Source organism: Geotrypetes seraphini, chromosome 14, assembly GCF_902459505.1.
Source record: "Geotrypetes seraphini chromosome 14, aGeoSer1.1, whole genome shotgun sequence".
Lineage (NCBI taxonomy): Eukaryota > Metazoa > Chordata > Amphibia > Gymnophiona > Dermophiidae > Geotrypetes > Geotrypetes seraphini.
In genome coordinates this window covers 61135288-61158481 of record NC_047097.1, presented here as the reverse complement: position 1 = coordinate 61158481, position 23194 = coordinate 61135288, and the positions used below count along the sequence as shown (strand labels likewise).

General features: G+C 44.2%; 1 protein-coding gene across 2 annotated transcripts in view; it reads right to left on the bottom strand.

Moving 5' to 3' along the window:
• CARNS1 (carnosine synthase 1) overlaps nt 1-7848 on the bottom strand; it is a 97696-nt gene extending 89848 nt beyond the window's left edge. Inside the window, exon 1 of one of the 2 annotated variants that reach the window (XM_033919996.1) lies at nt 7753-7848. The gene's annotated coding sequence lies outside the window, so the exon portion shown is untranslated. Of the gene's footprint in view, nt 1-7388; nt 7407-7752 lie in introns of those variants that run through there. The other variant, XM_033919997.1, reaches the window with a different exon arrangement.
• Nucleotides 7849-23194: the final 15346 nt, after the last annotated feature.

The following is a 23194-nucleotide window of genomic DNA, read 5'->3' as shown; positions in this document are numbered from 1 at the left end:
CTTGAGATTGAGGGGGGTGGGGAAAGACAACTGTTTTTATTGTTGGACTGTCTTTGGTTGCTTTTCATGCTGATGTTTTGTCTGCTGTTTGGCATTGCTCAACAATAAAATATGATTTACACTAAAAACATCTCTCTTTATCAAATCCTTTGGAAATTAGATATATCCTTTATCTGTTGTGAACCGCATAGAACTTGACGGTTTTGCGGTATAAAAGTGAGTTTTACAAGTTTTACAAGTCACCTCTATTGGCAGCCAGTGTAGTTAGATATATCATATTTACTTAAAGAGTACGGGCAATCCCCAAGTTACAGATTCCCGACTTAAGTATGATTCATACTTAAGAACACAGTCATGGCTTTATTTGATTTCACTGAGCACTATTTCCAGTGGTATAGACTGCTACACATCTCCTATATAGGGTTACCAGACCCATAGACCTGCCCCCAGGCCTGCCCAGTTCTACCCATCTCTGCCCTGTTATGGCCACGCCCCAGCCTCACCCCCCCCTAGTCCCGCCCCCTCAGTCTGCTCATCTTGCTCACAGACCGTTGCAATCGGGCCCACAGATGTTCATGTTAAACACGTGATTTTGACATAAACAGCTGTGGGCCCGATTGCAACGGTCTGTGAGCAAGATGAGCAGACTGAGGGGGCGGGACTAGGGGGGGTGAGGCTGGGGCGTGGCCATAACAGGGCAGAGATGGGTAGAACTGGGTCTGTGATGGGTAGAGATGGGTCTGTGAGCAAGGATACCAGCTAGTGAAGATAAGTTAAGCATTTTTCCTGTTCTTTTTGCTGTTCTTCTGTTGTTTTCTTGTGCATAGTGGTGTGGGTTAACCCATTTTTGAAAACAGCATTTTGTACTTGGTGGAGTTTTTTTGCCTATGAGACAGAATTTGACTGGCTTATAACCCGCTGGGTTGCCATCTGATATTGAAAGCACTGAGGATTTTTCTCCACTATTAGTAAATGTGGCTTCAATGCGTACCTTCACCACTAGGTTAATAACATTGATATATTTTTTTGAGATTGGATTTTTTGTTATTATATTATTTTTCTTGAGAGACATTTAAATACCCATGAGGCATAAATGCGCATGAAATGAGTCGCATTCATTTGAAAGGAAGCCCCAGAATGAGAGGGCATCGGATGAAGTTAAGAGGTAATAGGCTCAGGAGGATTTGCTTGAGTGTTTTGCTCGTCTTGCAAAACACTCGCAAACCAAGGTTTGACTGTACAGCAATTAGTGCGCCTGGTAGCACTATACAAATAATAAATAGTTGTTGTTGGATGCTGCGGATGGGCAAACTGGATGGGCCCTTTGGCCTTTATCTGCCATCATGTTATAATGCTTCTATAACCATAAAGCTCTATGACATCACAATGCAGGTGTAAATAGCCTTAGCCTATAGGAAGAGGAGATGCAAATGTTAAGAGCCTTAGCCAATAGAGAGAGGAGGAGATAGTGGATGCTGTGGATGGGCCATTTGGCCTTTATCTGCCATCATGTTTCTATTAGTGGGTGGCTGGTCTTTTCAAGTATAATATAGACAGGAATTTAAACTGTAATATTGTTTGCAATGATGAAAACATTGAATCCTTCTTTCTCTAATTCTAATTCCAATGAATATATCAAGACATTTAGGGGATGGGTGGGTGGGGGGGGGGGGGGAGGGAAATGTGCTTTGAGGAGTTAAATTATTTACTTATAACATTGTAATCATATAATATGTATTATTGTAATATTAATTAAGATGAAGATGGGATAAAATGTCTGTTTAAAGTATTAATTGTAGTTAATAGTGTGTTTATGCAGTATTTATGATTAACCAATTGTATTGCACTATTTAAATTTGAAAATCAATAAAGATTTTACAAAAAAAAAAAAAATAAATAAAGACATTTTATAAACGGGTGATAAGGGAGTGCCCTGTGGGACCCCTGAAAGAGCCTGCTATATATCATTTTAACCCTGTAAGATGTACATGTGAGAAAACCACAAAATCAACTCAGTACATTTCCTATTATTTCAATACCATCTGTAAGTAGCAATGAACTGTGATCTACCAGACTGAAAGCACTTGAAAGGTCAAATTGCATACATACCTTTTGCTCCCGTGATAAATGATCTAATCATAGCTGACACTAGTCCCTGATACAGCCTCTGTACTATGGTTTGCCTGAAATACTGATTGGAAACTATGCAAGATGTCAAATTTAGCTAAATATTCCATCAGCTGTTTAGCTACCAAGCTCTCCATTAGTTTTAACACCAACCACAAAAAATTAGATGCCACAGCAGAGCTTCCCAATCTTTTTGTGCATGTGATCCTATGCTTGCAGTCCAATAAAACAGTGTGACCCCCCCCCCCTGGCAGTAGCGTAGTGAGGGTGATAGACGCCCGGAGCCATGGCACCCCTTCTTCTCTGCCCTACCCCCCCCCCACGTCCACATGCGTTTTCCCCGCCCCCCTCCTGTCGTGCACACGCCCTGCTTCCCTTCCCTCTTCCCCCTCTAACGTTCTTGGCATGAGCAGTGACCCCCCCCCAAGCTGCTGTCGCGCCAGCCTCAGCTCTTCCCCTGACGTAACTTCCTAGGCGCGGGTCCGGAAAGTGATGTCAGAGGAAGAGCCAACGCTGCTGTTGCTGCTCACACCAGGAATGTACGGGGGAAGGGAAGCGGCGTGCACGCATGGCAGTGGGAGAGGGGCGGAGAGGAGGATGTATGCCTGTGCCCTCACCAAGATGGCACCCTGGGCGGTCTAACCTTCCCCCCTTGCTACGCCACTGCTCCCTAGAGATGCAGAATATTGCACCTATGGATGTACCTCTGGAGAGCCTACCTAGGTCATGACCCACAAATCAGGTGTCATTTGCAGTCCTGATCTACAGTTTGGGAAGCTCTGTATTACAGGTCTATAGATACCGTGTTTCCCAGAAAATAAGCCCTAGTTGAGGAGCTTATTTTTGGGGGTAGGGGAAAGCAAAATAAAAGTCCACTGCTGGTACCAGGATCTTCCATCTCTCCCTCCCCAACCACGAGACTGGCATATCATTACCCACTTCCAAAAGACAGCGTTGCGGCAGCAATGTAAACGGGCTGCTTCGGGCCTTCCCTCTGCCGCATCACTGATGATGTCATCAGCAACACGGCAGTGGAACGTCCCGACGTGAAAAGCAGCCCGTTTAGATTGCTGCCGTGACGCTGCCTTTTGGAAGCAGGTAAATGGTATGTCAGTCTTGCAGTCGACGTGGGGAGGGAGAGATGGAAGGGTCCGTGGGGGGGGTTCGGCTGCGTGGCAGGGGGGATAGAAAGATGCTGTGGGTTTGTGATTGGGAAGTTTCCCTGAAAATAAGACCTAGTGCATTTTTGGGGCCCCAAAATAATATAAGACAGTGTCTTATTTTCGGGGAAACACGGTAGTTACACTGATTAGAAACCTTTATGTTCTTCAATGAAGAACTCGGGATTATTTTTCCCATAGGATTAGGAATTCTACTGGCACTTCATTCATAAAGGCTGGGCTTTACTAAGCTGTGGTAGAGGTTTTTCTACTGTGGCCCAGGGCGATAAATGCTCTGACACTCATAGAATTCCTATGAGCACTTAAGCCCAAAACTTGTGGGGCAAAATTACCTCATTCGGTTATTTTTTGACCACCGAAAAAACTTTCCAAATTCAAACCACCAGAATGATATCTCTATCCAAGCCTAATAACTGATTCTCATTTTGAAGATTTTTACTGATAATTGTAACATGAAGGGTTTTTAATTTAGCTAATTGGGTAGCATTAGGTGTAACATTACCAGATATATAAAGCAATTCTTTTGCACTTGTTAGTGATTTACCAGCTGAAAAAGTTGTTTCATAATTCATATTAGATATAACCCCCCTCCCCCCTTTTACAGAACCATAGCATGGTTTTAATGCCGGCCACGGTGGTAACAGCTCCGACGCTCATATGAGCGTCGGAGCTGTTACCGCCGTGGCCGGTGCTAAAAATCGCGCTACGGTTTTGTACAACGGGGAGAGGGGAATAATTGCCTATCAGTTCTAAATAATATTCCTTCTTTGTATCCTTCCAATTTGCTTTGTAATTGAGCAGTTTGGAGAAAAGCCATTTCAATTTCAGTTTGATCTTCTGTTCGTTTTTGGTTTTTAGAGAAAACCTAAAATAATTCTGTGGAGTGAGGATGTTCCTAAATGGACTTTATTTGAACGTGTCAAAGTTCCAAAGGTACACTGAAATCATCCACATAAAAGCCTTAAAGGACCTAGTCCGCTAGGGATACAGGACCCAACACGGTCCACGTTTCGACAAAAAGTCTTCTTCAGGGGTCTCACTTCCGGTTCACCACACAATTGTTTCCCATGTATTCACCTTTATAGGACCCCCAGGGACCCCTGAAGAAGACTTTTTGTCGAAACGCAGACTGTGTTGGGTCCTGTTCCTTTAAGGCTTTTATGTGGATGATTCATTTTTATGTGGATGAAATTATTTTATGTGGATGATTTCAGTGTACCTTTGGAACTTTGACACTTTCAAATAAAGTCCATTTAGGAACATCGTCACTCCACAGAGTTTTTTTGGTTTTCTCTGGATTTTCTTTTTTGTGGATATTTCGGGGTCCATTCCTTTTTTTTTTGGTGTAAAATTCAAGGCAAATATATTGCAAGCAGTGTCTCACTTCCGGCTCACCACACAACTGTTTCCCACGTATTCACCTTTATAGGGATCCCTGAAGAAGACTTTTTGTCGAAACGCGGACCGTGTTGGGTCCTCTATCCCTAGCAGACTAGGTCCTTTAAGGCTTTTATGTGAATAGCTGATTTTTATGTGGATGAATTTATTTTTATATGGATGATTGCAGTGTACCTTTGGAACTTTGACACTTTCAAATAAAGTCCATTTTGGAGCATCGTCACTCCACAGAGCTTTTTTTGTTTTCTTTGGATTTTCTTCTCTGTGGATATTTCAGGGTCAATTCCTTTTGTTTTTTGCCTGTTGTGTTTTTTGGCTTTTAACCATATTCTTTCCAACTTTCTACAATTTTGTTTCTAGTTTAATAGTTCTGGATCAAACCACTCGATTGCTCGAGTTCCTAAATTTAGGGCTCCTTTTACTAAACTGTGGCCCGGTGAGGTAACTGCTCCGACGCTCAGAGAATTCCTCTGAGCGTCAGAACAGTTACCCTCGCCAGACTGTGGTGGAGACCTCTGTTGCGGCTTAGTAAAACCCAGCGTTAGTTTTCTTATATTTAGGGGCCATTGAATCTAAAATCTTTTCACTAGTTGCATTCCAGTTTTCTACAAAAAAGACCATCTACACTAAGGTGCGCTAGCGTTTTTTTAGCACGCGCTACAATGCCCCGTGCGCCAACCCCGCGCTCCACGGAAAATACTAACGCAAGCTCTATGGAGGCGTCAGCGTGTAGTGCGTGCGGCAATGTAGCGCGCGCTAAAACCGCTAGCGCACCTTAGTAGATGGAGCCCTAAATTATTTGTTTATAAAGCGTATACGGTTGGGCAGACTGAATGGACCATTCGGGTCTTTATCCGCCGTCATTTGCTATGTTATTATGGGGTCCTTTTACTAAGGTGCGCTAACCGAATTAGCGTGTGTTAAATGCTAACGCGCCCGTGGAATATAACAGGCACCTTAGCATTTAGCGCGCGTTAATTTGGTTAGCGCGCCTTACTAAAAGAAGCCCTATGTTAGGGATTGGTTTCATAATTTAGCCAGAACTGATTTTGACGTACTTTGCACCGGTGTAATAGGAAGTTTTCATTTTTGGTTTCGTTATTTATGTTTGCTTCCAATTGATATGGAATTAGATGCTAAGTATCGCACTTAGCCGCATAAGAGATAGTCAGCCGCATGAACCTAGGGCTCCTTTTACGACGGTGCGCTAGCGTTTTTAGCATAGCGCGCGCTAGCTGAAAAATTACGCCCGCTCAAGAGGAGGCGGTGTTGGCTAGCGTGAAGGCCCTAACGCGCCTTCGTAAAAGGAGCCCCTAGATATCCAATACTAGTGCCTGGATATAGTCTGTCATTGAATATCCAGGAAAAATGTTAGTGACAGCTAAAAAAAAATGGTCACCGGCTGAATATTCACCCCCCCCCCCTCAATGTTTGAAGCTACAGTCAGTGGCGTAGCGAGGGTGGGCAGCGCGGGGGCGGTGCCGCCCTTCGCCCGCCTTATTCCCTGCACCCCCCCCTGCCGCGCACATGTGCCACTTCCCCGCATCTTTTTAACTTCGGCACAAAAAGCCGCCAACTTTCTGCCTGCGTCGGCTTCGGCGCGGATCCCAGAAGCGATGTCGGAGACAGCGCAGAAGCCAATGCGGCCAGCATGTTGGCGGCTGCTCACGCCAAAGTTAAAAAGGTACGGGGGAAGGGAGAAAGGCGCACGTGCGGTCTGGGGAGGAGTGGGAAAGGGGGCAGAGAGGAGGAGAGATGCCGATGCCCGCGTGCCCGGGGCGGACCATCTCTCTTTACTACGCCACTGGCTACAGTATAATGCTGATGGAATATCTCAAGACACCAGTGATGTGGAAGAAAGAGGTCTTGTCATGTATCCTCATAGCCCATAGAAACCCAGTGGACATAATTTAAGCCTTTTTCTTTTTTTTGCTGTTCAGTCAAACCTTGGATAGCGAGTAACGTGGTTGGTGAGTGTTTTGCAAGATAATCAAAACGTTTTATTAAATCTTAACTCGACAAACGAGCGCTGTCTTGCGGTACGAGCACATACACGCGCGTCACGCCATCAGAACCCACAGTTCAAGCGCGCACATCGTACGCCAAGCGCGGCTGAATGTAATAAAAGCCTCACGCCCAATTTACCCGCAGCTCAGGCACGCACTACCTACGCGCGTCTTACGCCGAGTGAGGCTGAACGTAATAGAAGCGTCACGCCCAATTTTCCCATAGCTCCAGCGCTCACAACATGCAGCGTTTTGTATTAAAGTTTTTAGGTTGTGGAACGAATCGTCCGACTTTACGTTGTTCCCAACGGGGAAATTCGCTTTGATGTACGAGTGCTTTGGATGGCAAGCATGCTTCCGGAACGAATTATGCTCGCAAACCAAGGTTTTACTGTACTTCAAATCAACTCACTTCATTGAAAAGGATAAATAAATATTGAAAGTCAGGCTGAGATCTTATTTGGATCCAAACAATATTTATTTATTTAAAACTTTTTTATACCGTTTAAGAAAATCAATCGGTTTACATACTAAGAACATGCATAAAATAAAAGACAAACTTAAATTGTAAAAGCCCCATAGGTAACAGTTCCTTCTCTTCAAGTGACATTCAATAAATCACAGGAATGCAGTTTTTAATTGTTTCTTAAATGAAATCAATTATCTGTGTTATCACCTTTATTAGTCTGCTTCTAAGAACATCTTTTCAAAGTCCTGACTCGCCGATCATAAAGCCCTCTGCTTACGAACACATCTGTACATCGCAAGAGCCGTCACCACTTCTGCCAGTTTGTCGACGAAAAGACTGAACCCAAAGTCATAACCCCCCTAAAACAGAATAAGCAGTGAGCACTGCAAACTCTCCAGCGCAGGTCAATGAAATGACCTTTCAGAGGAAGAAACTTTCCCCGTCTCATAACACAGACTCAGCATAAAAAACATCTGCAGAGTTTTCAACCAACTTTTCAGTCCTCAGAAAAAGTACCTCGGAGAAAGCCAAGATCAAAATATATCAATGTTAAGGTTAATTTTGTTCTTACTGTGGCTCTGTGGATACGTCTGCTGTCCTGCCCAAGCTGGAGAAGAGGAGGGATGAGAGAGAGAGAGCTCAGTCCCAGTTCCAGGGATTAATGATTATGTATATTTATAAACTTAGTATTCAGAGCATGCGCCGCTTTCTCCTGGGCTTATCGAGGATCATTATGCTGTAATGTTATCACCCTAGGGAAGCAGGCACTGCAAGAAAAGCACAACACACCCCGTGCCAGGGCTCTGCTCCGAAGTTAAGTGTGAGACTCCCACAGCGTTGCCAGGATTGAAGTGTGATTCCGGACACTAACACACGGATGGTTTCCATGCGCTCAGAGCTGAGGGCCAGATTCTCCAAACTAAAATCGGCCTTTAACGTGCTGGCTAAACGGTTCTAGCCGACTTAGCGCGCACGTATATTAACGGCAGACTATCAAAACGGCTCACCGAGGTGTTTTCCGAGTTTTTCTAGCATTCTCCGCGACTGCCATGCAGATGTCGTACAACCAGGTCGTTCGTGTTGAAAAGATGACTCCGAACGATTCTCTATAACCGCCGAGTGATTTCCTAACCTCGCGGTGCCACATTTGCAGCAAAAATGTACCGACGGGTCTGAGCTGTCGTTGCCTCACTTTCTGATCAGGCATTGACAGGAAAGTGAGGCTTGACAGTTCAGACCACCCTCCCCATGCAAATTAAAATAATAATAATAAACCCACCTAATTGAGAGGTCTTTGTGAAAGATTTCTCACTGCTCTGCTAGTGCTATAGTACCTTTATTTAATAGTTCACTAATCCATGGTGGTGTGGAGCACACTAATAAAATATCCATGATTCTTCGAATGCTAAATTTACCAAAATTACGTCATGGGCCCTCATAATAAAATCCCCACAGAGCACCAATGATCAGGGCAGGATTAATTGGTCGAGGGCCCCTAGGCACACAAGTACACTGGGCCCCCTGCCCCGCCCCCACCCCACCATGCGCCCAGGAGGAAACAGGAAGCTGCGTCAGAGGGAAGCTTTGGGCAAGCAGCACCGCTTGCACAATTACAGTTCCCGTTGCCTTTCTTACCCGCGTTGCTTGCTTGTCTTACTTTCCGTCGATGGAGGGGGGGGCCCGCGTTGCCGATCAATGCTGGAGGGGCCCATCGCCGTTTGGAAAAAACAATGCTGATGCCTTCCTTCATCGGGCCCCCCTGACCATTTCGGGCCCTAGGCACGTGCCATCTTGGCCTATTGGTTAATCCTGCCCTGCCAATGATTTGCGCTTTCAGGGAAATGCAGATGTAATTATAGGGCCAAGAGGTGGAGCGTTTGCATACAGCTGCTGTACAGTGAATCCCTGCCACAAAGTACTTACAGTCTAAGCCAGTGTCTCTCAAACTGTGTGCCACGGTAATAATAATAATAATAACTTTATTTTTGTATACCGCAATACCACAAAACAGTTCAGAGCAATTTATGCAATGCAGGTGCAGAGAATTAGTTAACAATTGTATGGTAAAACCAGTGACAATTACAAAATGATCCAATAACCATTGCATGGGGGTGCGAGGCGAGGCGAGGTGGGAGGCGAGGTTGGGATTATTAGTTTGGTAGGGGGGGCGGGGGTTAGAGGAATTTATCAAAGAGGTATGATTTGAAAGATTTCCTGAAGGATTGATAAGTTGGGGCAAGAGAGATGAGGGTGGACAAGCCGTCATTCCATTTGCCAGCTTGGAAAGAGAGGGTTTTGTCGAAGAATCTTTTGTAGATGCATCCTTTTGGGGAGGGGTAGGCAAACAGGTGGGCATTGCGTGTACGGTTAGAGCCTGGGAAGGCGAAGTGGCGTGACAGATATATCGGGGCTGAGCCAGTTAGGGTTTTGAAGCAGAGGCAGGCGAATTTGAAGATGGTATGCCCCGTAGAGATTCCGGGTGTGCCAGGAGAGATTCCAGAATTTTACTGTAGTTTTAAAAATCCCCTTCATAAGTAGACACTAGAATAGATGACATGTATGTCACCTACTCAAGAGTCTGTCAATGTTATGAGCGTCTGCGTGCGTAAGGATATAACCGTCCAGATGAGCATCGTTCTTGGACATGATTGGTCCTTGAAAACTTTACCCTAACTTGACCCACAAAGCAATCAAGGCTTTGTTACCGTTTGGATCTTCTTATCTTTGGGAACTCGAAGTTTCAGCTCTGACAAAAATCAGATTGAAAAAAAAAAAAGAGAGAATGACTGCAGACGGTGGATGATGAAATGCGTGTTTCCTTGTTGGCGAGCCGCATTTTGAGTTAATTTGCGCTCATACACAAGCACATCCATTGTATTGATTGACAATTGTATCTGTTTTAGGGCCTCTTCTATCAAACTGCGCTGAATGGCCCGCACTGCTCCCGATGCTCATAGAGTTCAGCATGGCTCTCTGCGCTAAAAACTGCAAGCGCAGTTTGATAGAAAAGGCCCTTAGGCCCTCTTTTACTAAGGTACGCTAAGCATTTCAGCGCATGACTGCCAAGGTGCATGACTTTGCACTTATTGGCATTGAAACTCAGTTGCCAGGTCCTAGACCATTGTTCCAATAGGAGTAGGTCGTGTTTCATATTGTCCGTTGTGCTCTTGCTTATTATATTACATAGTTTGGCGTCATCGGTGAATAACGTTGTTTTACCTCGAAGCCCCTCAGCCAAGTCCCTTATAAAGATATTGAAAAGGATCGGGCCTAAGACTGAGCCCTGTGGCACTCCTCTGATCACTGCCGTCATTACGGAGGGGGTGCTGTTCACCACCACCCTCTGAAGCCTACCACCAAGCCAGTCTCCAACCCATTTTGTCAAAGTACAGCGAAAGATTAGAGAAACTGGGCCTCTTCTAAACTAAACTAAACTAAACTAAATCTTGGATTTATATACCGCATCATCTCCACTGATGGAGCTCGGCACGGTTTACATGGTTAGGGAAGGAACGGAAATCCAATGGAATTATATAAGTAAGAGAGGAGAGAGGTTTAGGTGTAAGAATGCCAGGAACGGGACGGGGTTACGTTTTGGAGAAGAGCCAGGTCTTCAGACGATTACGGAATGGTAGAAGTGGACTCAAATTGCGGAGAGGGGAAGGGAGACTGTTCCAGAGCTGAGCAATTCTAAAAGGGAGGGAAGAGCCAAGTTTACCAACAAGGGAGATGCCTTTTAGGGAGGGGTAGGATAGTTTTAATTTTTGCGAGGATCTAGTGGAGGTTGGATTTGAGGAATTCCAGGATAGCGGGATAAAAGGAGGGAGGATACCATGGAGGATCTTGAAGGTTAGACAGGCACATTTAAAGTGGACCCTGGAAATAACGGGAAGCCAGTGGAGTTTGGATAGGAGCGGTGAGACATGATCAAACTTACTTTTTGAGAAGATAAGTTTAGCCGCGGTGTTCTGTATTAGTTGGAGTCTGTGAATGCTTTTCTTTGTTACGCTAAGGTAAATGGAATTGCAATAGTCCAATCTGGAAAGGATAATGGATTGTACGAGGACGGCAAAGTGTTTTTGGTGGAAGCAGGACCTCGCTTTCCTCAGCATGTGAAGGCTGCAAAAACATTTTTTTATCAGGGAGTTGAGGTGGTCATTGAAGGATAATGATGAATCTATGGTGATGCCCAGAACTTTGCTAGAGAACTCCAGCTGTAGAGAGGAACCTGTGGGCAGTGGGATTGAGGTGGGTAATTGATCAAGTTTGGGGCCGAGCCATAGTAGTTTGGTTTTGGACTCATTCAATTTCATTTGTACAGTGTGAGCCCAAGATTGAAGGTTGGTTATGCAAGAAGAAATGTTAGCTACGAGATTGGTGAGGTTTGCATCGGTCTCGATGAGGACCAGGATATCGTCGGCGTAGGTGTAGAGTGTTTCTAGGGGGGATAGGTGGAGAAGGTTCAGGGAGGACATATAAATGTTGAAGAGGATGGGAGATAGGGGGGAGCCTTGTGGGACTCCACAGGTCGGTTTCCATGGGGAGGAGGAGGAACCATGTTTGGTGACGGTGTAAGAGCGAGAACGTAAGAAATTCGAAAACCAGTCGAGGACTGTAGAACTGATGCCTATCTCGGAGAGTAGGAAGATTAGAATGTCATGGTGGACGACATCAAAGGCAGCAGAGAGGTCGAATTGAAGGAGAACGGCAAATTTTTTATGAGAATGAAATTGTTGGATCTTCGAGATAAGGGAGGCCAGGAGGGTTTCGGTACTGAAGTTGGGTCTGAAGCCGTATTGATAGGGTAGGAGGATAGAGAATCTTTCCAGGTAGGCTGAAAGTTGGGAGGAGACGATGGACTCTAGCAGTTTGGTTAGGAGCGGAATGTTTGCTATTGGGCGATAATTAGATGGGGCGGAGGGGTCTAGGTCAGCTTTCTTTAGTAGGGGGGTCAGTGCAATGCGTCCCATTTCAGGGGAGAAGAGGCCCGATAATAGGGCAGAATTTATGAGTATAGTGAGAGAGGAGATGGCCTGAGCGGGAATTTTCTCAAATAGATAGGATGGGAATGGGTCCAAGGTGCAATTGCAGGATTTCAGTTTCAGACAGAGTTTGAGGACCTGGGAATCGGATACTTGCTCAAAGGTGGTCCAGGATCTATTGACTGGGATGGGGGTGGGGACCTTTGTAGTAGGATCGGGGGAGGCGGCCACCAGAGGATTGTAGGAGACTGCAGGAGGGAAGGAGCTTCTCAAGGCGGTGACCTTTCCGTTGAAGAAGTTTGCTAGTTGATCCACTGATGGGGAGGAGGGAAGAATAGAAGGGTTGGTGTTGGGGGTTAAGGAGCGCCAGATATGGAACAGCATACTGTTCTGGTTTTTCGATCTGGAGATCTTGTCACCATAGAAGTCTTTCCTAGCTCTTTTGAGTGTATTGTTGTAAGATTTAATGTTGACTCTCCAGATTTGTTTATCTGTGGGGGATTTCGATTTTTTCCAGATGCGTTCCAGGGATCGACATTTTTGTTTTAGCGCCCTGTGTTGTGGGAGGAACCAGGGGGCCTTACGGGAGTAGGAGATGGTTTTGGTGGAAAGTGGGGCGAGAGATTGGTAGGTGGATTCTGAGAGAGTGGTCCAAGTGTGCCAGTTGGTTGCAGGATCTGATGGCTTAGGCTTGGATGGGAGATTGTCAAGAAATTTGGACCAGAACTGGTCATTTGAAATTTTCTTACGGAAAGTAATGGACTTAGAGGACTGCGGAGAGGTTCCAAGGGGGGACATGAAGATGGGGAGACAGAAGGTTCCTAGGAAGTGGTCGGACCAGGGAACGTGATCCCAGCGGACGTCGTCGGTTGAGGTTTTGTAATCCGTGAGATCGAGGAAGCTGATGAGATCTAGAGAGTGTCCTTTTTCATGGGTTGGAGAGGAGGCGGGGGGGGAGAAGCCGAGAGAGATGAGGAAATTATTGAAATCGGATGCATCTTTACTAGAGGTGTCATCAAGGTGGAGATTGATATCTCCGATGATCAGTAGTCTATGGAACTTAAGGAAAGCGTTAGATATGGTCTCGTAAACAAGTTCGGAGGAATTGCTCCAGGGGGTGGGCGGACGATAAAGTAATAAGATACCTAGTGGGTGAAGATGGAGCTCATCATTGATAGAGGCTAACATATATTCTAGTGAATGGTGGCTGCCTTTTTCGAGGAGTTCAACATTAAAGAAAGATTTGTAGAGGAGTGCCAGTCCGCCTCCTTTACGGTTTAATCTAGGAGAAAAGAGGCCTTGGTAGCCCTGGGGGCAAATCTCGTTTTGAGTATAATAATCATCGAACAGAGGAGATTGAGAGGGGACATGATCGAAACATTCAAGATACTGAAGGGGATAGACTTGGTAGATAAGGACAGGTTGTTCACCCTCTCCAAGGTAGGGAGAACGAGAGGGCACTCTCTAAAGTTGAAAGGGGATAGATTCCGTACGAACGTAAGGAAGTTCTTCTTCACCCAGAGAGTGGTAGAAAACTGGAATGCTCTTCCGTAGTCTGTCATAGGGGAAAACACCCTTCAGGGACTCAAGAGAAAGTAGATAAAGACAGGTTGTTCACCCTCTCCAAGGTAGGGAGAACGAGAGGGTACTCTCTAAAGTAAGGAAGTTCTTCTTCACCTAGAGAGTGGTAGAGAATTGGAACGCTCTTCCGGAGTCTGTCATAGGGGAAGACACCCTCCAGAGATTCAAGACAAAGTTAGACAAGTTCCTGCTGAACAAGGATGTACGCTGGTAGGGCTAGTCTCAGTTAGGACGCTGGTCTTTGACCAGAGGGCTGCCGCGTGAGTGGACTTCTGGGCACGATGGACCACTGGTCTGACCCAGCAGCGGCAATTCTTATGTTCTTACCCATACATAGCTTAAAGAACTTTAAATAAATAATTCCCCAATTTAATATTTTGTTTGGTTTTGCAATTTTATAATTTCAATTATAATGTCACCAAAAGAAAAAGTATTGTGGTTCCCAAGAGTGCTAAATATCAGATCGCAAAAACATACTGCAGTATGTACATTTTTGTAGACGTAATCCCGCCTTTTTAAATGTGTGGCGCCATGTTTCTCTTGTTGAACGGAATCGGCAGGAGTAGCCTTTATGAGGTGAGGATTTTCGAGACAGATCTTTGTTTCGGCTGTCGTTGTGCAGTTAAGTTAATGTTAAGTGTCGTTTGTTTATTTTACAGACTCCGTTGCTTTGCCTTTCCCTGACGCAGCGGGAGCCTTTTTTTGCCCCGCGAGACGCAGGCCGCGTCGGACAGTTGCTAGGACAAAGGCCAGCTATTGAGCAAAGGGTTGAGAGGAGAGAAAAAAGCTCAAAGCTCACGGAGCGTTTGTTAAGTGACAGAATGTTTTGAATTTTTGCTCTGCATTAATCTGCCGATCCTGTTTTGGAAATGAGCTGTTAGATCAGTAGTAGAGAATGACACGGTGATAAAATTCATCACCGTTCCCGTCCCCGTGGATAACCGCGGGAAACCATCTTCATGTCATTCTTTAAGGACAGAGGGAAGAATCAGAGTATGAATGGCCACAACCACTGACCCTCAAGCTTTGCTTTGAAGAATGCTGAGATTGAGCAGCAACATTCCAGAGCAGATATTGTGATGTCATAATGCCTCATTCCACCAGTGTCTAAGAGCCAATCACATCACTGATGTCACAATGGCTTCATTATCCTTGGCTCACATAAGAATCAGAGTATGAATGGCCACAACCACTGACCCGCAAGCTTTGCTCTGAAGAATGCTGGTGTAGAAGGACTGAGGTTGAAACAAACACTACAGAATGACAGTCTCTGGTATCCAGAGCAGATATTGTGATGTCATAATGCCTCATTCCACCAGTGCCTAAGAGCCAATCACATCAGTGATGTCACAATGGCTTCATTATCCTTGGCTCCCATAAGAATCAGAGTATGAATGGCCACAACCACTGACCCGCAAGCTTTGCTCTGAAGAATGCTGGTGTAGAAGGACTGAGGTTGAGATAGACACTAGAAAATGACATGGGATTATTTCCCGCGGTTATCCGCGGGGACGGGGACGGTGATGAATTTTGTCACCGTGTCATTCTCTAATCAGTAGTTCAAGTTAAAGAATTAAGGATTACCAGAATGAGTTTTTCATAATGCACTTTAGTGAAAAGAAAAGACATTTTAAAAGACAAATCGTATTTAATAAAGAAGACAGTAGAAAAGTAACCAAAAATTTTTTTTTCTATAAAATAATTTATAAAATCAGTGAGAGTGAGGGTGGGGGTAAGCCTGTGACGTAAGCAGGAGCGCGTGGAAAGTTTCACGATAAAACCCGAATTGGGTACCTGGCTCCAATTTCTGAGGCTGTATAACCCCTTTACAGGATAATCCTTTCAGTCTCTTTTCTTTTTAAGTAAGTGGTTTCAATGATGATGTGCCATGAAAAACATTTGCCCCGTTTAGTGTGCCAGAGCTCCCCCAAAAAATTTGAGACACTGGTCTAAGGGGTTCCTAGGACACAGGGAGTAAAGTGACTTGGGCAAGTGCCTAAGATCCCAGGGTGGCGGCAAAAGGAGCTCCGTGGGCCATGCCCAAACCTTTCCTTTTCTTGTAAAACATCATACGCACCAAACTTCCCCTGGCAACCCCTCTTTAAATGCTTGGCACATGTATTGTAAGGAGAAGCTGGCACGGGGATTGTTGTGCCTTGGCTTCAGAGACCATTGCTACAAGTAGCCCAGGAAGAGGATGTGCCTATCATATTTTAAAGGACTTGACATTTCTCTTTCACTCTTCTCCTCCCTCTTTTTTTTTTTAAATACCATTTCCTTTCTTGGCTTAGCAATCCTGGTCATTTATCTTTTTCTTCTTTCTTCACAAGTTATTTTTTTGTTAGGGGATGAACATTTTCTGAAGTATACATTCTGGGTAATGGAGCTATTTAATAACTGGCCAACATGCATGTGGGTAAAAGCATGCATGATATTTCAGTGTATGAAACTTTACCCAAATTTAGCAAAGGTTTTCCAAGGGGGTGGGGTTTGGAGGTGGTTAGTTATAAGGCATGTTCATCTGTATTTTCAAAGCTGTACCCATAGGAGCCAGCTCCGTGGGTGCTTAAGCACCCCCCAGTATATTGAACAAACTCCTTGCCTGTGCCCAGGGAGAGGGAATTTCCACTGAGTTTACCGCCCTCCAATCATGGCTCCTAAGGCTATACTCATTGGTTTAGCCTGAAAACAACAGGTGGGTTGTTTTCAGACAATTTTCAAAGGGAAAGGACCTGAGTGCACTCACTTTGAAATATGGAGCAAAGACACTGCACAATTCAGAGAATTTGCAAACAGCCCTCTTAGGAGGTCCTTCAGTAGCAGTCTACTTTAGGGAAAGATATCCATGTTTTTTTCGTGATGGGACTTGTGCTGGATTTTCAAAGTATGCACTTAGCTTTGCTTTGAAAATTACCCCAAGGAAGCTATCCACACACATTTCACACTTGCTAACCTGTATGCATACTTTTGAAAATCCAACATGGGGCCCATGAGCCAACCCTACTTCTGAGGAAGCCTTCCCTACAGCAGCAAAAGCACCGTGCCCAATGGAATAGCTTTGAAAATTACCCTCTAACACCCTAATTCTGTAACAGGTTGGGTCAGCCGGTGGTAAAGAGGCGATTGAGGAGCTTACCAAACAGCTAACAGCAGTTCTAGACAAAAGACTTTTTAAACTTCAAGCTTCACTCAACCAAATGAAAGAAACAATGGTCAGACACGAGTTACAATTGCAAAGAGGTACTGGAGTCACGTCTTATCCTCATGAAGGCCCAGTGTTCACAGATGGCTGATAAACTCAACAAAGATAAAGGAAGTGGAACAGATTATATGGACTAGGATTCAATTTAATAACAATATATAATAAAACCCAATAATAAGGTATACTGTACACAATAGATCAATCTAAAAGTCTGTTTTTGCATGTGAGAAACGTTCTATCCTTCTCGACACAGCCGTGTTTCGGCACGTATGCCTTCCTCAGGAGAAGAAATCAACCTGACTCAGCAATTGGTTGTAAGTCACAATTCGAGAGGGCTCAGTCCAAGCCAAAGCAAAACCAGTGCTGCTAAAGAGTAATTTGTGTGGCCTCGAAATCGAAGATGCAGGAATAACATCCACATTGAAGGTCTCCCAGAAACCATAAAAGACAAGGATCTGTGGCACTTTGTGGAGCAGTGGCTACCCTGCCAGTGGGGCCTAAATCTGACAGAGCCCAGTATGAAAGTAGAACATGCGCACTCACCCAACCCTCAGCCTTTTTAGATAAATTTCTCATTCCCTTTGCCAACACAAGGGCCCTAAGATCTACTCACCAAAATTTAAGGAGCTCTGTTATACTCGCAATCCATATTCTCTGCCACAGGCCTACACTCTGGAATACACTCCTGTCTAACCTTCGTTTTGAAGAATCTCTCAATAAATTTAAGAGCAAACTCAAAACATTCCTATTCTGGGATGCCTATCAAATATGAGTTAGGACCTTTTCTCCAGACAATCTGAAGTAAAAGGCTGCTTACTTTAGCTCACTGGGGATCCGTCGTGAAGGGAAAAAAAACAAAACAAAAATAAAGCCAACAAGATTACATTGTATATTCCATAGCAAATAACTTTTTATTCCAGTAATAATAAGTATTATAGCAGCATTTGTCAAATCAGAAATAAATCAATGGAGAGAAAAGGTCTGTTAATCACGCATGCGCGTGAAATTCACGCGTGCGTGCCAGCAACTCCAGCAAAATGCAGGAATAGATCTCACAACCTGTAAAAGTCTCCCATAGGCTCCTGTCGTCTATCTCAAATCCCACCAAAGACCAATGACGAAAGAAAACCGCTTTTAAGAAGCGACTCCCATTCCCCCCTTTCTTTCCCGCCCCTCCTTACCGTCCTTTAAAAAAATTTTTATTTTTACATCGATGTATTTTACATAGTCGTAACTCCAGTACCTCCCTGACCAAGTCTGTCTGTGTCTTCTCAGTCATTTATGTCATTTTTTTAGCAAATGACCCATTTTTTTTTCTTTTAAAAATGTATTTTTTATTTTAATACTTTATTATTTTAGTATTGTAAACCGACCATGGTATATCAAACACAGAATAACTTGGAGTGTTTAAAGAAGGTGAAATTAGCTCCAGGCAAGTTTTGGCGTGATTGCTCAACTATGCTGACAAGGAGAAACTCATGTAGCAGAATAGAATACAGCACATGGTAGAATACAATGATTCTAAGATTTTACGTTTTCCATGATTCTGCAAACGTTTCTGAGCAGTGCAAGCCAATGGGTCCGCATCGCAGACACCTGTTCATTAAAGGGTTGCGTTTCGTGACGTTAGACAAAGTGGCAGATGAATTTTAACATAAACAAATGCAAGGTGATGCATCTAGGGAAAAAAAACAAAGAACACAAGTATAAGATGTTGGGGGTGACATTAGCAAAATGTGAACAAGAAAGGGATTTGGGGGTACTGATTGACAGAACCCTAAAGCCTTCGGCACCATGCGCGGCAGCGGCGAAGAAAGCAAACAGGATGTTGGGCATGATTAAGAAGGGGATCACGAGTAGATCGGAAGATGTAATAATGCCACTTTATAGAGCAATGGTCAGACCGCAATTGGAATACTGTGTCCAACACTGGTCTCCATACCTCAAGAAAGATATAATTCTGCTGGAAAGGGTACAGAGGCGAGCCACGAAACTTGTCAAGGGATTGGAGAATTTGAGCTACAAAGAGCGCCTTGGGAAATTGGGACTGTTTACCCTCGAGCAGAGAAGACTGAGAGGTGATTTAATAGAGACTTTTAAATTAATAAAGGGATTTGATAAAATAGACCAAGAAGAAGCATTACTAACTTTTTCGGAGGTGACACGGACAAGAGGTCATAGACTGAAACTGAGTGGCAGCAGGTTCAGGACGGATATCAGGAAGTACTTTTTCACACAGCGCGTGGTGGGAATTTGGAATGCTCTCCCGGAGGATGTTGTGACAGAGATTACTGTTCTGGGATTCAAGCGCAAGTTGGATGCACACCTTCTTGCAAATTGTATTAAGGGCTACGGTATATCTGGGTCTCCAATCAGGAGTACTTAAATGGGCCGCCGCTTGTGCGGATCACCGGACTGGATGGACCTCGGTCTGATCCGGTGAGGGCTTTTCTTATGTTCTTATGTAGACCTGTCCAAGGTTCACATGACTCATGTGAATAAGACACTCTTTTTTACTGACCCTAAGGACTTAAGGGAATTTGTTCTGAGACCATTTTACGAAAGGGAGTTTTAACGAGTTAGATCTTTGACCACAGGCATTGAGAGAGGATTTGAACATGCGGGGCCTTGCTTGCTTGGTAAGAGACTTTCCAGTTCACTCTTTGGGACCCGTGGATTTGGTGACTGGGAGCCTGCTTCGCCACCAACACCTGGGTGAAGGTATGCTAGCATGCCTCCGCACTTTTTATAATCGATCTGGAGCACCATGTTCCGATATGCATGCTGTTTGAGTACCATGAAGAACTTTGGCACAAATTACTGAGGGCAGCATCTTGTGGCAAGATTAGTTGCATCTTACACCCTGATGTCATCTGTAGTTGCGACATGTTCCACTTGTGGACTGATCCATCCCCCTTTTGTGGGTTTCTCTTCAGACATGTATAACGTGACCCTTTATTTTTTTCATCAAAAGGGGACATCTATTAATTGTCAGTCCCGCCCTCAATCCCACCCTAGCCCCAACCCTGAAAACGGGACATTTCGGCGTCCCGAAGCTGTCTGTGGGGACAACGGGACAGGAGGTCTGAAAACGGGACCGTCCCGTTCAAAATGGGACGTATGGTCACCTTAGACATGTACCACATTCTCATTTTTGGATTTCTGATAGCTCCAGGAAGTTTCCCTTGCAATTTGCGCTTGTTTCTGACATACCACCTACCTATAGGTTTAGGCCGAGTCACCAATAATGCGATCTGTCGCTTACTTGACAATGTGAGCCGTGGTGTATGAATGAGAAGTGGGGGCACTGGAGGGTGGGAGGGAGTTTGGAAAGATAATAATAATAATTAATTTTTTTATATACCACCCAACCGGACGTTCCGGGCGGTTCACAGCAAGAGAACTGAGACATATCAGCGAAGACACAAAATACAGTATAATTCAGTGGAATACAATACAGTGAAATACAATATGATACAGTACAATGTAATATAATGTAAAATCATCGCATAAATTTACCAAACAAATAGGTTTTTATCGATTTTCTGAACTCAAGGTAAGATTGGGATTGGGCAATTAGAGGACACAGCCAAGAGATGACTAGGAAAGGAATTGCTGATGCACTGTTAGAAACTAGGGAGAGAGGAATTGGCAGGAGATCTTGGGGAAGTTATTGGTTTTGTTGTTGGGATTTGAAAGGTTAAATTGGTTGTAGACCTTTGAACAAGAATTATATTATTGTTTTATGCGTATCTATAGGAATACAAATGTTTAGAAATGCTTCAACTGGGCCATTAGCACCGTCAGAATGGTTTGGCTGGGAGATCATTCGGGTACAAATTGAGAGATTGGCCATTGCTAATACCCAATACCATTGAGTATTGGCTAGTCTCTCTTAATATTGGTGATGCACATTCTTCAGTGAAAATAACTAGGATCCTACAGTTTCTGAGGAGAGAACATGTTGATGTGGCTATGTTACAGGATACAACTACTGTGAAATTGAAATGGATAAGAACCTCTTAAATTATGTTACAGGATACCCATCTGAGTACATTAGAACACTTAAGAAAGTTAAAGAAAGATTAGGTGGGCGAACCTTTCTTTGCTGCCTATAATGGCCGTCAAAGAGTGACTATATTACTATATAAAAAAATAGCATTTATCTTACATCAATTGTTTTAGGACCCTGAAGGTAGCTACGTAGTAGTAAGAGGAGATCTTCAAAGCACTAGGGTTGTTCTCTGTAGTGTGTATGCTTAGTGTTGCCAGATTTTCCAATCAGAAAATCCAGACCCCCCCTAGAACCGCCCCTAGGCCTGCCCTAGCTCTGCCTCCCACCGCCTACTCTTGTCGGACAGGGAGGAAGTCCGTGCATGCCCAACGCAATTTGAGGGGGGCTTTTCAAAACCCGGTGTAGGCCAAGATGGGTATCAAACATCTGGGAATCTACTTAAGCACTGATTTTGAACGACTATACCAGAAGAATGTCACAGAAAAGCTGGAATTCATTTGTCAGCTGTGTGCTCGGTGGGCTGATTTACACATCAATTTTCTTGGTCAGGTAGCCCTGGATAAGATGGACATCCTTCCCAAACTTATATATCCACTGCAAACTTATATATCCACTGCTTTCTCTTTAGGTGGCTAATAGAGAAGAGGGTCCTGGAGTGCCACCTTGCCAGTCAGGTTTTCAGGATCTCCACAATGAATATGCATGAAAGCATCTGTTACGTATTATTATGTATACCCTGTTATGCTTTATTATGTATGTAAACTTGTAACCCATTTTGCATATAATGGAGGCAGTGTATGCAAATCAAGTTTATGCATATTCATTGTGGAAATCCTGAAAACCTGACTGGCAAGGGGGGGGACTGAAACCGGATTGAGTTTCATGTAGGAGAGAGAAGGCTGTTGATGCAACCTTAGGTGGTAGTATGTGACAAATGGTTCTTAAGGCCTACAACAGGAATTAGGGAGTGATAACCAAATGGGTGCAGGAGGATGGGCAATTTGGCAAAAGTGGGATAAGGTTACAGTCATTATTTTATTATTTTATTAATGATTATATTATGGTGCTTGCTTTTAATTCATGTGATGTCCTTGCCTTACATTCTTATATTTCTATTGTGAATTGCAGTAAATGAGGATTTAGGCTTTTGTGGTATCTAAATATCTTTAAATTAAAGGGCGCATGGCATAGGTCAGCAAATATTTCTACATGTAGATGTGCTAAGGGGCAGAAATTCAATTTCCAGTGCAAATAGGTGAGACATTCTACACAATAGGGTTATCCCAGGACAAGCAGGCAGCATATTCTCACATGTGGGTGACGTCATCTACGGAGCCCCAGGACTGAGTTGAGAAACAGTGTTCTAAGAGGCCACAAATTAGTTTTTCCAAACTGATCCATAATTTTTATTTAAAAAATTTCCACACCGCTGTAAACATACATAGTCATGTACACAAGCATGATCAGTACAACACTATCTACCCACCCCTCCAGACTTTTTTAACTGTTGGTAAAACTTACAGATGGCTCATATAACTGAATTGTCAAAATCTGAATCAGCGCCACCTAGGGCGCCTTTTACAAAGGCGCGCTAGCGGGGTTAACGTGTGTGACTTTTCATCACGCGCCAACCCCCGCGCTGGCCCACAACTACTGCCTGCTTAAAAGGAGGCGGTAGCGGCTGGCGCGCCCGGCGGTTTTGCGCGTGGTATTACGCGTGTTAAACCGCTAGCGCGCCTTCGTAAAAGGAGCCCCCTAGTGAAAGGCTTTCACAAACAAATATGTTTTTAGTTGCTTCCTAAAGGACATCTTATCTTTACACAGCCTCAAATATCCCGGTAAAGCATTCCATTTCGGAGGACCCGCCACAGAAATGGCTGTTGTTTGCGTCTTTTAGTAATGAGCTTCACCAAGCACCTCTATTGATAGCCTCGTGGCAGATTCTGACCTTAATGTTCTAGTTCAGTGTTTCTCAACTCGGTCCTAGAGTCCCCCTCCCTTGCCAGTCAGGTTTTCAAGATATCCACAATGAATATGCATGAAAGAAAATTTGCATATAATGGAGGCAGGGGATGGAAATCAAGTTGATGCAAATTCAATGTGGATATCTTGAAAACCTGACTGGCAAGGGGGGTACCTCAGGACTGAATTGACAAATACCGTCCTAGAAGGTATGTGTTGTTTCAATGCCTATATCCTCCAGTTCAAATGCTGAAGCTAAAGCTCAAGGCTT